We start from the raw sequence: 14,980 nt of genomic DNA, 5'->3' as shown, positions 1-14,980 counted from the left end.
GAACAGGCGATATACAGTATGTCAGTGTGCACCCAGCATTAGTCATATGGGGCTGGTACATGATATATTTGTTTATAGCTCTTTGTCATAACAATTTTTCATAGTTCATTTGCTATTTAAACCATACCCTCATTATGCAAACCATACCTCCAACATTATTGCCACGCCCATTTTTAAAATTCCATTAGCTGGTAGAAAACTGGGCCACTTGCTCTTGTTTGCCCCCTAGGCTGAAAGTTGCCAGCCAGCCCCTGCCACCCCATAGAGGGCGTACCCCCGCTGTTCCACCCGTGGGCCGAAGTGGCCCGTGGGTGGTCAAATCGGGAGGTTGGGGACCCTCACCGATGCATCTGTGCAGCGGTGCCAGACCCCAGAGTCTGAATGGATGCTGCGCGCATGAGCGCTGCATCCATTCAGTGACGGGAGAGGGATGGTGGAAGCCCAGCTAGTGAGGGCACGCCTCCAAATAACGTCACATAGGGGGCGTGGCCTATGGTAATTAGGTCACGCCCCCATTTTCGGTCATGTTGGAGCGCACTGTAAAGAGCCAGCGCAGGCTGCTCCGACCTCTTAACGGCCCTGGGAGTTAAACTGTAAGTACAAGTGGTAGTATTATTAAGGTGGAAGTAGAAGTGGTCATAAACTGGAGATAAAGGTGTTGGTATACTATCTGTACAAGTGATAATACTAGTAAGATGGAAGTAAAAGCAGAGATCAATGAGAGATCATAGAGAACGACAGAAAAAAAAGAGTGTCTATACCAGGTACACAGTTTGATTATTAAAGAAATACCTTTTATTAAATTTTATTAAAACAAATATGAACATGTATTACAAAATAAAACAGGGAAATAAAACAATGAATAAGGGGTCTATTTTCTAATAATTGCGGACCAGCTGCGATTATTATCTATCCATATTGCCGGGAATATTTTCATTTACAATGAAAATGTCCCCACTATGTACAAAGGGGAACTCGCAGGGACAGCAGTTGCAGTAACCACTGTCCCTGTAGTTGTGGTAACCGCTGTCCCAGCTAATTATATCCCCAGCAAATTGTAGTCTTTAACAGCAGTTTACACCATCTGAAGATGGTGTAAACTACCGGGGCTAAACTTTGAAAAGCTTTGCTTTTTGGTGTTTAGCACATAGGGGTCAGATTGTGGTCCCCCTTGATAATAATGGGAACTGCGATCTGAAGTGCTAGTTAGCACTCTGCCGGAGATTTCTGTGAAATCTCCTGCATTGTGCTATTAGTACATAGGAACAATACATAAAATTATACAGAAACTGCAGTTTCTGCATAATTTTATGTAAAAAAACAGCCTGGGGCCCTGTGTTTGAATGTGAAATGTTTATTCTAATTTGTTCTGATGTGCAGATGGCAAAGTACATAGGCAAACGCAGGGGAGGATTCCGTCTGCCTGGAAACCCCCCTCCCCAGCCCACACCATGACCACAATAGAAATAGTAATGTAATAGAATTTTACTAGTTCTGCATGTTCTTCTCGGTATCACAAATGAAATAATTAGCACTACCTGTGGATCTTTTAACATGTATCAGCCAGTAATAAATAACTTGTGCACCAACTAGGAGATCTGGAAAACATGCACTGTTAGGGATGTGCTGCTATAGAGCCCAATATGTCCATATATGTCCAGGGCAGTGCTAGGTTCTGCTGCTGCTCCCAGACTTGCTCCCATGCTCTGGAATGGTGAGCACATCTAAGATAAAAATATTCAGCTCAGGCAGGATGGCCCTACTGCCACATTTTACTGTGATCGCTGGTCCTGTATATGCTGGAATTATGACACACAATATACTTTGTATGATGCATATTATAGCTGGTTAAGTGCTAATTCTACCCTCTTCATGGACTGGCCACACTCACTCTAAAATCAAGCATTTGGAAACCCCCCCTCTAGAAATCCTGCGTTTGCCACTGAAGTAGAGGGCTCCTCCTGTACAGAGCTCTGGGAGGTGTAGCCTGTCAGGATCACACTCCCTTTCTGTCAGTAACAAACTCTTAACTACATCCTGGCTGCATAGTAAGCACATGTACCAACAATCATTAATGTGCAGCTCCGTTTGTTCAGGGTTAAAGAAGGAAAGAAAAGGGCATCATCCACTGTACAGGGCTGGCAGCTGTGCCTGAAGCAGGAAGTAGCAGCTCGGTAGCCATTCCAGTTAATATAAAGAATCCAGACAAGTAAGAGTGTTTGTTGTGACTATGCAGCATGTCTTTCCATTACATATTATTATATGTACCCTGCATGTTATTGTCTTATGTTTAGTGCAAAGGTAAAAATAAATTAAGTTGTATGATTGGGAAAAATGAATTACAAGCACTGGATTGTCATGCAGGGTGAATCCGCCTCTGCTATCTGTATGCTTCCATAACAAGTAGCATGTGTACATTTGAGTCTTGGGAGTAGAGCTGAGAGATTATTAATATACAAATAATTTTAGTTATAGTGCTTTCTCTAGAATGACTCATTTTACCGAAATTATGACCATAATACAGAGGTTTAGATCTGCAGAAATTACAAAACCATAAAACATTATACACATACACATCTGCACACTTAGGATTAGTAGAGTGCTGCTACAGACACCCTACTATCGGCCTTTTGTACCACACCATAGTTTTATATCACCTGGGGTTTAATGAATTAAATTATTTGACTCTGAGCTTTTATCCTTATCACAGTAGTTCCCAAACTCAGGAGGTGATTCAGAGTTGTACGGTAAGAGCATCACTGCTGCGTCCTAAGACGCAGTATCATATGATTATTGGTCACGATAGTCGCAGCCATCACACATCTGATTAAACCTTAGCTTACTCAGAATGACCGGCAGAACTGCTTAGCCAGGGCCAGTAAGTCTGCATGGGACGACGAAGACCCTGGCCTGGCCACAACTACAAAACCGAGCAACAAACAGCCATTTTGCCGAACGGCCCTGATCGTCACCTCTAATTCGCTCCCCAAATGCCAATCATGCTGTTGCTTGGTGTAACTGTGAGCTATCTCACAGAGGGAGACTTGCACATGTGTAGGTCACTCACAATCAGTGTTGTGCGCAAACCATCAGCCCCCAGTCCTCAAGGCACCTTAACAGTCCAGATTTTAAGGTGGCTTATGTAAGCCCTGGTTCTGGGTTATGTTAATGTTGAATATTAGTGCCTCCACCCAAGCTGATATACAATGTAATCTGTTTTGCTAGGCTTGCTTGGGTAAGCCTATAAATAATTATGTACCTATTATATGTAGTAGTATATCACATAAGTCTAAGTTGTTATCTAGCACAATCCTTTGTGTCCCCAATAAATTACACTTTATTACTTATACCAATTTCTCTTCTTCTCTGTACTGGTTTCCGAAGATTCTGGATTCTTGTCACGGCTCCTCCTAGTAAGAAAGCTCACATACACAGAGATATACTTTTCTTACTTTTATCAAGAACAATTTTCAATAGTTTACATATCCTTCCACATAAAACTATTCAGTACAACTTTGTTACTTTACATGCAATATCTCTAGTATATAGTCACAATGTTGCTCCTATCCTCCTTTGCAGTACTGGTTATAGTCCAAAACTCATAGATGGCCAGTAAAGAGTCTTTTATCTAATAAGTCCAAGTCCTTTATATCTCTAGACTGGCTTTGATATAGTATACGGAGCTTAGTGGTATTTAATATATGTAGTTAGCAATTTATGTCCCTTTATTGAATATCCTGGACTGAAGCTTTCCTCTTGGACTGGTTTAGTTAAATAAGCAATTAAATGTCATGGGAATCCTTCAAGCTGTACATCATAATTTTTATGTCAATTGTTAACAGGCTTTAAGTTATAGACTTAATGCTGCAGGTATTACTACAGGTATTAAACTAATAGTCACAAGTAGAAGCCAGAGTGGGACTTGATATGTATTGGTTTGTTTTCCCAGACCCTCGCTTAGGATATTGTAGGCTCTGTAGTTTAATGCTTCTTCCTAGTGATGTACAGTATGACTCTCCTATAACAAGTACTAATATCTCTTCAGGAGATTTACCCTTAAAATGAGCACAGTGCTGCTGGCAAGACTTTCCTACAACTAATGTATGAGCTCCTGTAATTTTATAGATCCACTCCCCCAACTCCTTCCTTGCAGAGCTATAAAATCTGGGGTTAATACCCAAATACCAGGAGCAGCTATTCCAGTACATAAAGGGTAAACTCTCCTCACTGGTTTAACTCTATATAGTCTGGAGATCTGATCTAAGACTTGTATCCTCTGTGTGTTTTGTGTGGAGTTATACTAGTCACAGCAGCTGCAGATCAATGATGCCTGGCAGAGAGGTAGTCAGCGTTATGGCAGCTCATCAGCAATAGGTGCCGGTTCCTAATAGGCTCTTTGTGGCTGCCTTGACAAGCCTTGTGCTTTCTCTGGCACTCAAGCAGTTAATCAGAGGAGACTGAGGATGGCCACACCCCCGTCGCTGCAACAGCTCTCTCCCTTCAGCCAGCCTGCTCTTATCTCTCCCCAGCTGTCAGCCTGTTACTGACTGATTGCCGGGCTCCATAGCTTCCCCTGCCAGGACACTGCAACAGCTGAGCTAGAACTCCGACCAGCTCAGCGCTGCCTCGTCCCTCAGGTACTGCCCACACTGGCTTCAATCACCGGGGCTCCTGGCTACTGCTATCAACCCTCTATGGCTAGGCAGAGCCCGAGGATCCCGGTGTGAGCACTCATGGGGGAACTGCAGACTGGACTAAGCTCCAGTGTTCACTCATTATATACCCCCTCCCTAGGGGCCACGAGCTCCTCTCCTTCCCGCTCAGAGCACGAGCCTTGCTTAGCTGGCTCGTGCTGTTTCTAGCAAGTTCTCCAGGCTCCTAACATGCTATTTGTCCACTTCTAAGCTAACTCACCCCATACCCTGGATGCTCACTAATCCTGCTATGGCTTCCATCTTATGAGTACAAATACAAACGCTCATATATTATATATAGTACATACATTGCTCTAATGTAACATTTTACTACATAAACTGATTAAATAACACCTTTCATATTATAAAGAATAAAAGTGCTCATACAACTAAATAAATAGTTCCCACACCCTCCTATAATCATAAGTAGAGTAATCAATTGCTATAGAAATACATATATACACATATATATACATACATATATATACATACACATATATATATATATATATATATATATATATACATACACACACATATACCCCTTCCCATTTAATAGCCACACAGTAAACATGGCTACATTCTCCCCCTGGTGATCTATAGTATTTAGGTGGAATTAGATCACCACACTATAAATTAGTAGTACTTCCTTTACTGACCTTCCTAGCTCCTCCATACTAGTGGAATTTTCCTTGACAGTTGGAATAGCTATCTTAACTTTTTTTACATTTTTCTCCCGAGACTCCACCAATGCCTCCTCATGCTTTACCTCTCATTAACTGCATAAAAGAGGGTGGCTGTCGCCTAACTGTAGTGTAGCGCAACCTCTGTGCAATCGGATCAGTTGTCATAGCCCCTTCCAATAAGTGCTGCATCCTGATTCTATCCACATTCTCAGGGGTCATCCCACCCTTCTCTACTATCCTATGAATTAACTTGTCTAACCGGTAAATGTAAGATGCAAGCTTCTCCCCATGCTCCTGGTAGGCATGACGAAATATATACATAAGGTCATCAACCTCCTGAGGCGAACCAAACTCCAACTCTAGGGCTGCCATATAATCCCGGAAACTAGCATTTGGGTCACATCGACGTGCAGCCTGAACTACTTCCATTGCAGCACCCCTCAAACACTCTGCCAACCTTAGTTTTTTTACAGAATCTGGGCAATGCCATTCATCAGATTGCTGGATGGTGGTCTCCCTCCAAACTTCATATCCATCCTCCCCAGTGGGAACTGGTTTTATTCCTGAAAAGGGCCTCAGCCTTCTATATCCTCCCTCATAGTGAATTCTCCCGAATTCACCCACAATTTTATCTACTGCGGATATTAGGACTGAATTCTGATTTAGATTTGAAGCGGCCTCTGGCTCCCTATTTTCATGATGTGGCATATTGTCATTATTTAATATTCCATCCAGGGGCGTAACTAGCACTAGGGGGGCTCCATAGCAAAAATTTCACAGGCCCCCCAAGGTCCCCGCCCCCCTCTCCGCACTTCTCCCTCCCCATCCTCGACTGAACAAGCTTCTGCTATAAGCTACTGTGTATGGATCCAAGAGCTAACATTCCATCCCCAGTACAGATACCCTTCAATATAAACATCCTGTGACCCCTAGTCTACTGTATATAGACCCAAGAGCTAACACTCCATCCCATTACACAAGATACCTTCCCCAGTAAGAGACCTGTGGCTACTAGAGCTGCTGTGTATGGGCCCAAGAGATGACACGCTTCCCCTAGTACACATGATATCTTCCACAGTAATCAACCTATGGCCCCTGAGCTGCTGAAGAACCACAACTGCCAGCAGGACAATCAAGGAGTGGCAGGCACACTGGGACTTGTAGTCCAATGACTCCAATGGCTCAGGCTCCCCAGCTTATGGACCCACCTTGCCTAAATACCCTCCGCAGGCAGAGCTCCAGTACCACGTACATGAAGTCGGCACGATCTTCCCGGCGAACACCACCCGGCTGCCCAGGTCCATGAATTCTCATAGCATTTGGTGAAGCATCCCTTGCAGAGGAAGCGGGTGCGTAGGTAGTGGCACCGGGTGAGTGTGTCTACCAGGATCTCCTTCTCTGTGGTGCAGCTGGGGACCCATGGCAGCTTGGCGGGGAAGGCGGCCATCCTGACGTCTACCTGGGCCATGGCTGCGGCGGCGTGATGGGGCTGAAAGGCTGCAGGTACAGTGCGGGAGGAGCAGGACGCATCAGGAACCCTGGCGGCGGCGGTTCGGTGCAACCACGGCTGGCATGGCAGCGTAGGTGCAAGGGGAGGGCCGGGCCCCGGAGGCGGGCCGGGCCCCATAGCAGCCGCACCCCCTGCACCCATGGTAGTTACGCCAGTGATTCCATCCCCAGAAGCACCACTTCCTCCTATTCCTTCAGGTTCTATATTTGGCCACAATATGCTCCATTTCCTTCCCGGAGCATCTGCAGCTGGTATCATGGATGGAATCATTTCCCGTTCAAGTGGTTCCTTAGTGACCACCAATACAGCATAGACCTCCCCGGACTCTTCCTTCCATTGGTCCACTATTCTAGGTTCTTTGACCCCATATAGTTGTCCTAAAGCCAGCTCAATTTCAGTACTACGTGTATCTTGCAGATATCCCAGTATGGCTACACTATTTGTCGGCGACACCCCCACCTTTCTACACCACTCCAAAATGTCGCTCCCATTTATTTGCGCCATATTCTTCCTGAGTATCTCAGCAGTGAGCTCCAAATATGTAACCCCTGGTTCTGGGTTATGTTAATGTTGAATATTAGTGCCTCCACCCAAGCTGATATACAATGTAATCTGTTTTGCTAGGCTTGCTTGGGAAAGCCTATAAATAATTATGTACCTATTATATGTAGTAGTATATCACATAAGTCTAAGTTGTTATCTAGCACAATCCTTTGTGTCCCCAATAAATTACACTTTATTACTTATACCAATTTCTCTTCTTCTCTTTACTGGTTTCCGAAGATTCTGGATTCTTGTCACGGCTCCTCCTAGTAAGAAAGCTCACATACACAGAGATATACTTTTCTTACTTTTATCAAGAACAATTTTCAATAGTTTACATATCCTTCCACATAAAACTATTCAGTACAACTTTGTTACTTTACATGCAATATCTCTAGTATATAGTCACAATGTTGCTCCTATCCTCCTTTGCAGTACTGGTTATAGTCCAAAACTCATAGATGGCCAGTAAAGAGTCTTTTATCTAATAAGTCCAAGTCCTTTATATCTCTAGACTGGCTTTGATATAGTATACGGAGCTTAGTGGTATTTAATATATGTAGTTAGCAATATATGTCCCTTTATTGAATATCCTGGACTGAAGCTTTCCTCTTGGACTGGTTTAGTTAAATAAGCAATTAAATGTCATGGGAATCCTTCAAGCTGTACATCATAATTTTTATGTCAATTGTTAACAGGCTTTAAGTTATAAATAGACTTAATGCTGCAGGTATTACTACAGGTATTAAACTAATAGTCACAAGTAGAAGCCAGAGTGGGACTTGATATGTATTGGTTTATTTATGTTTTCCCAGACCCTCGCTTAGGATATTGTAGGCTCTGTAGTTTAATGCTTCTTCCTAGTGATGTACAGTATGACTCTCCTATAACAAGTACTAATATCTCTTCAGGAGATTTACCCTTAAAATGAGCACAGTGCTGCTGGCAAGACTTTCCTACAACTAATGTATGAGCTCCTGTAATTTTATAGATCCACTCCCCCAACTCCTTCCTTGCAGAGCTATAAAACCTGGGGTTAATACCCAAATACCAGGAGCAGCTATTCCAGTACATAAAGGGTAAACTCTCCTCACTGGTTTAACTCTATATAGTCTGGAGATCTGATCTAAGACTTGTATCCTCTGTGTGTTTTGTGTGGAGTTATACTAGTCACAGCAGCTGCAGATCAATGATGCCTGGCAGAGAGGTAGTCAGCGTTATGGCAGCTCATCAGCAATAGGTGCCGGTTCCTAATAGGCTCTTTGTGGCTGCCTTGACAAGCCTTGTGCTTTCTCTGGCACTCAAGCAGTTAATCAGAGGAGACTGAGGATGGCCACACCCCCGTCGCTGCAACAGCTCTCTCCCTTCAGCCAGCCTGCTCTTATCTCTCCCCAGCTGTCAGCCTGTTACTGACTGATTGCCGGGCTCCATAGCTTCCCCTGCCAGGACACTGCAACAGCTGAGCTAGAACTCCGACCAGCTCAGCGCTGCCTCGTCCCTCAGGTACTGCCCACACTGGCTTCAATCACTGGGGCTCCTGGCTACTGCTATCAACCCTCTATGGCTAGGCAGAGCCCGAGGATCCCGGTGTGAGCACTCATGGGGAAACTGCAGACTGGACTAAGCTCCAGTGTTCACTCATTATATACCCCCTCCCTAGGGGCCACGAGCTCCTCTCCTTCCCGCTCAGAGCACGAGCCTTGCTTAGCTGGCTCGTGCTGTTTCTAGCAAGTTCTCCAGGCTCCTAACATGCTATTTGTCCACTTCTAAGCTAACTCACCCCATACCCTGGATGCTCACTAATCCTGCTATGGCTTCCATCTTATGAGTACAAATACAAACGCTCATATATTATATATAGTACATACATTGCTCTAATGTAACATTTTACTACATAAACTGATTAAATAACACCTTTCATATTATAAAGAATAAAAGTGCTCATACAACTAAATAAATAGTTCCCACACCCTCCTATAATCATAAGTAGAGTAATCAGTCGCTATAGAAATACACATATATATATATATATATATATATATATACATATATATATATATATATATATATATATACATACATATATATATATACACATACACATATACATATATATATATATATATATTATATATATATATACACATATACCCCTTCCCATATAATAGCCACACAGTAAATATGGCTACACTTAATTAGTACCTCAGTCAATTTGATTTAACTATCTGTGCTCAAGCATCTGGACCTTTATGGTGCCTTGAGGATAAAGTTTGGGAACCACTGCTATAGTAGATTAGGGGGGAAATGTAATAGCTTGCCACTTGCAGGCATTGGTGAGATTCCGACGAGTCTGCCCTATGTTTTAAAGTGGCAATCTTTTAAAAGGTAAAAACAACCTGGTTCTGCCATTTATATGATTGCCACTATAAAACATCGGGCAGTCTAGCCGGAATCTGAGCGATGAAACCAACACAATGGTGCGCTCTTTCAATCAAGGATCATTAGTGGACTCACAGCTGCTGACATACAGAGGAAACTGCCATAAATGCTCTCAAAAAGAACAAAATAGAAATGTATATATGTCTGCGCTTGTGCCCACCTAATGCACAAATATTAACTTCAGAGCTGTCAATCTCAGTTTTTATTAATAACAAAATATAATACACATTAAAATAGAACTGCAGTTCCTATATATATATATAATATATATATATATAAATATATATATATAAATAAATATACACACACACACGTGTAACTTGTCAGCGAATAGGATTATATTCATCAGTGCACCGATGTGAAAAGAAAAATATATATATTGATAGTCCCAGCTGAAAAAAATGTTATAAAATCCAGCATACGCACAAGTGGTTGAATCCTGCTAGTTTAAATAGAGATGCCTATGAGCACTCCTGTCTGGAAATGTCACAATCCGCATATAGAAGGTGATAATATCTCTTCCCAATATCCAGGGGAAAAGCCGGCATAAAGTTACTCATATGCACATAACACTCACCGCTCCACCGTCTACGAACAATGATAATCCAGAAATCCTGGAATGTTAATTAAGGCAATGAACACTGGTTTAACCGCAGTGTACCTCCTGTGGTGGCGGAGTGGAAAATGGCACAGCGTGATACCCCTCCGGCAATATTGAAATTGTAGGGTGATGCTGGTTCCACATACTGAAGTGCCGCTCGCCGTATATGTAACCCACAGGGGATCCGGATGTTCAACTGGTCCTTGGCTGTATGCGGGTGACACACAGAAAAAAGAAAGGCTCTTAGCTGGGGTACACTTGGAAAAAAATTTCGTATAGAAAAAACGTTTAAAATGTAACTTTTATTATGTTCATATAAAATTGTGAGGTACCCTTATGCATATTTTAGTAAAAATTGGACATTGATCAAGTTGAGAAATTATAATCGTACTAATACAATACTCGGATTTTAATATATAACCAAGCTAGGCGGCGAAAAATGTTACAAACATTCTGCATTCCACAAAACACACATGGTATAGGTATCATACTATCTCCATTCCATAGAATGATGGTGTATAAATGTATACAATTCGTTAGTTATTGTCCCTTGTGCTGTCTCGATCCTCTTCCAGTGTAGGTTAACCTACGGCACCTGGTATTCCTAGGTGGTCTCCCATCCAAGTACTGACCAGGCTATTGCTGTATCGCTTCCAAGATCAGACGAGATTGGGCAGATCCAGTAAAGTAAGACTGTAGGTTCAATTCATATAGCGGAGGTAAATGTTCATTTGCACATGGACTACACAGAATTGTAAAAATGTAGGACTGTCACAGAGAGGAAAGTCCAATATTTAATGAAAACAGATTAAGAAAGTTATGCACAAGCATACTTTGATCATAAGGTATAAACACACTGATTTAGTTGTTCACACATAACCATGGTAAAATGACTTCATTATATATTCCACAGTAATCCTTGTAATACAAGGGGTTAATGCATCACAAATTCAGTGTTTGAGAATAGTATATCAACCAGAGAATCTTCCTAGTACTGACTTGTATCATAAAATTATTATGTAGATACATCACCAACAGCCTGAAGTCATATCACAGCCAACTCCTATTAAATTGATCAGGCTTTCGCACAATGTTAACGCTCAACTCCTATGTGATCACAATTTAGAGCAATCTAAAACATTCATTAACCTAGAAAATGCACATTATAGGAAACATTGCAACAAGGACAACATTTAATTTTCTACATAATGAGAGATTGCTTAATCACTCCTATAGGGGTATTCATTATGGAGCGAAAACTCTGTTTTTGCAATGTTTTCACTCGGATTACGTCATTTTCACCGCTTTTACTTTCATACCGTATTCAATTTGAAAACTTTTCGCCGGTGCGAAAAGTATATTGCATTCGATCCTGCGAAAAAGTATCATCAAGGAATGGGTGGAGAAAAAAAGTGCAGAATTGGGGTTTTGGGGTGCAACATTTCGGAAACCACCCTGCAACCTTCAGACAGTCCCCTAAAGGTAAACTGTGTCAAAGATTAAAAAAAAAAAATACCTCAGAAGACCCCCAAAACACCACTTTCATTTTGGGGACAAAAAAAATTTGGGGGTGCAAAGTTAAAAACTAGCGAACAACAATCTAGGGGGGTCCCCAAGTATGCCCCAGGTGTTTTTTTCACTGCAGGTGTTTGCGGCAGGTGGATTTTTCACGTTTTTTAAATCTTCACTTTAGCAACTTTTAAATATGCTCACCCCCATTTTCAAGTACCCAAAATTTGCTGGGACTACTTATTTTCTGCAAAAAAACCTTCTAAATACTATTCTTCACCACCTTCCCAAATCACCAAAATAGCAGCTATCGAGCCCGTTTAAAGATCCCAAAAACCATCAGCAGGGCTAATCGGGGGTATCCAGAGTGATCCCGCATGTCAGACCATCTTTTTGAGGGTGTTAAGGTGATTTCCCCAAAAATCAGCGAAGTTTTCACTTTCGCCGGGTGCCGTTTTCGATGATTTCATATTGAATACGGGTATAAGCGGGGTGCCACAGTACTATTTCGCCGGCAAAAGCTCCGATGGGCGGGGAAAACTCCGACACGCATAGACAGCGAAGTTTACGTTTCATATTGAATACCCCTCCTAGTGCTAAATGTCATAAGATCAACCATCAGCTGATATCTCAATTATCTGTCTGTCAAATGACCTAGTAGAACAACATCTAGCTCTCTCAAAAAATAAATGTCAAGCAAAATATAACAATATGTCTATATCTGCATATGTGGTCCTTATTAGTAGCAAATGAGCATTCTGACAAGAAGAAAAAATGATTATTCAATCTTAGTGTGTGCGTGCATAATTAAAGCCTATTGCCCCTAGTAGTTGTACAGAGTCTTCTACATGCTCTAAGGGCTATTAAAGCAAAATGAAATGGGCACAGGCTATTTGAATGGTTTGTAATAATAGACGCTAGACAGGCACTAGGTCTGTCAGCTGTAATACGATACCAGTGTGTCAGTCTTAGGGGTCCAGTCCGTGCACTAACTGAGCCTCCTAAAATTGTTCAGCAGATAGATAAAGAGGACGTGCGTTTCACCTAGGTCCAGCGGTGAGACAGGATGTGTTCGGTGAGATGATAAATCGCGGCTGTATGGGTGTTCTCAAATGCAGATTCCAATACTTTCCCTTGACGCGTTTCTCCCCTCTCACAGGGGTTTTATCAAAAGACTATAACCGATGCCTGCAAGGGGCAAGCTATTACATTTCCCCCTATGACTTGTATGACAGGCATTTGTATATCCATACATGAGCTCAAATGTACATATGGTAAATTTTCATATAAAAAAGGGTGTTATTGCCTATGGGCCTGATTCATTAAGGTTTGCTATTGTGATCGCAGCTCCGTATATGCACGCAGGTTTGCTGCGAAAATATGCTAATGATTGCAACCACAGTGCCGTCGCACTGCCGCATAGAGACACTCACTTCCTCCCAATACAACTATCTTACATCCGTAATACCTTGCAAACCTCCATAAACATCGGTAACATCGAGTACCATCGGCCTCTCACGCAGAATTGCAGCAGCCCTGACCTTACTTAGAAATTGCTAACCTCATTGCACGCAGTAAGTACTCAAGCTGAATATGCAATCGCATATTGGCTAATTTATGCACGCCCATGCAACAGCGTTCAAAAGGACAGGCACGCCTGCCTCTCTCTTCATCACCCTCACACTCCTTCTGATATTCATAACAATATCATTATGCCACACCTGTTATTCACCAATTCTCTTTATAACTCTCCCTACCCTGGTATTTATTACCAAGCTTTCATCATCAAACCACCAGGGGCATTTTATGAATGTAATGTTTCTGTCTGGAAGAATAGAGGACCTCATTCAGAGTCGGTCAAAGTGGCCGCACGGTCGTACGCCACCGATGTTCGCTATACTGCGCATGCATAAAGTTCGCAATGCGCGTGCGCAAACTAGCCGCTATGATCAGAAATTTCTCTCTCCTTGAACACAGCCAGATCGGTAGTTTGAGTGACAGATTGAGGCGTTTGTGGATGGTAACAGGGGAAGGTGCTTGAAAATGGGGGAGTGGAGATCCGAAAGCAGGCGTGACTAATTATGCGAACAGCGTTTTATGGGAGTGCATAATTAACAAAGTAGCGTCATGGCACATGTGACATGGGAGGTTTTTACACTGACATGATCGTAGAGATTAAGAGAGGATATGGTCAACCTTAAGCTGTACGACCAGTGCCGATGGTTCTCGATGGTCTCGATTAATCCTTATATGCCCGGAGATGAAGGGGGCGGCATATTTTTTTGAATTCCGGCCGCTTCCTCCCCTTGGTCGGCCAGCTACCGATCCGAACTTAGGGACACAACTTGGGAGTGAATCATTTGCATATCCGGCCCCTTTTCCCGTGTGGCCGCTTCAACCGACTCTGAATGAGGTCCAGAGTTTGTTCCCCTGATATATGAGAAGGTGGAAAGGCCAGGAAGCATATAAGGTGAGTGCCCCCCCAATCCTCCGCCCGCTACATACAGCCCAGCTTCCCCCTCTCCAACTCCATTTGAGAAGACACTCTGGGCTTGATTCAGAAATTGAGACACAATGGCAATGCTTATGCAGTTTGAGTGATTATCGGTAATCTGCATGTGTCTGAGTCAGGTTTAATTTTCATTGCCGCTCTCAGAGAGGAATTATTCGCAAAGTGATTGACAGGCAGAGACCCTTTGTGGGCAGCAATGTGGAGGTGGCAACTTAAACACAGGCTTGATTGTTTTCAGGTGTATCTCTGCCTGCAACTGTGATCCCGTGCATAGTGAAAAAGGCTCCTGCCCGATCATTGGGTTACTCAATAATTGACTGATCTGTGACCGATGCTGTGTCTTTGTACGCAGTCGCTTGGATTTCCAAAGCCGCTTGTCAGTGTCTTGATACAAATTCCGGCAGCTGCGACATTTGCATATTATCACACAGGTGCTGCGTACATATTCACAGCTGAGGCAGCATTAGCGTCCATCTCCGAATCAGA

The 14,980-nt window shown here is 42.7% G+C and overlaps 1 protein-coding gene across 2 annotated transcripts in view; it reads left to right on the top strand.

The window, feature by feature from the left end:
• The first annotated feature begins 2,141 nt into the window (after positions 1-2,141).
• LOC148540782 (flavin-containing monooxygenase 5-like) overlaps positions 2,142-14,980 on the top strand; it is a 61,263-nt gene continuing 48,424 nt past the window's right edge. Inside the window, exon 1 of one of the 2 annotated variants that reach the window (XM_088481757.1) lies at positions 2,142-2,209. The gene's annotated coding sequence lies outside the window, so the exon portion shown is untranslated. Of the gene's footprint in view, positions 2,210-8,848; positions 8,937-14,980 lie in introns of those variants that run through there. The other variant, XM_088481748.1, reaches the window with a different exon arrangement.

Source organism: Taudactylus pleione, unplaced genomic scaffold (assembly GCF_031769625.1).
Source record: "Taudactylus pleione unplaced genomic scaffold, aTauple2 ptg000017l, whole genome shotgun sequence".
In the NCBI taxonomy this organism is placed as follows: domain Eukaryota; kingdom Metazoa; phylum Chordata; class Amphibia; order Anura; family Myobatrachidae; genus Taudactylus; species Taudactylus pleione.
This window is presented reverse-complemented; position numbering and strand designations above follow the sequence as displayed.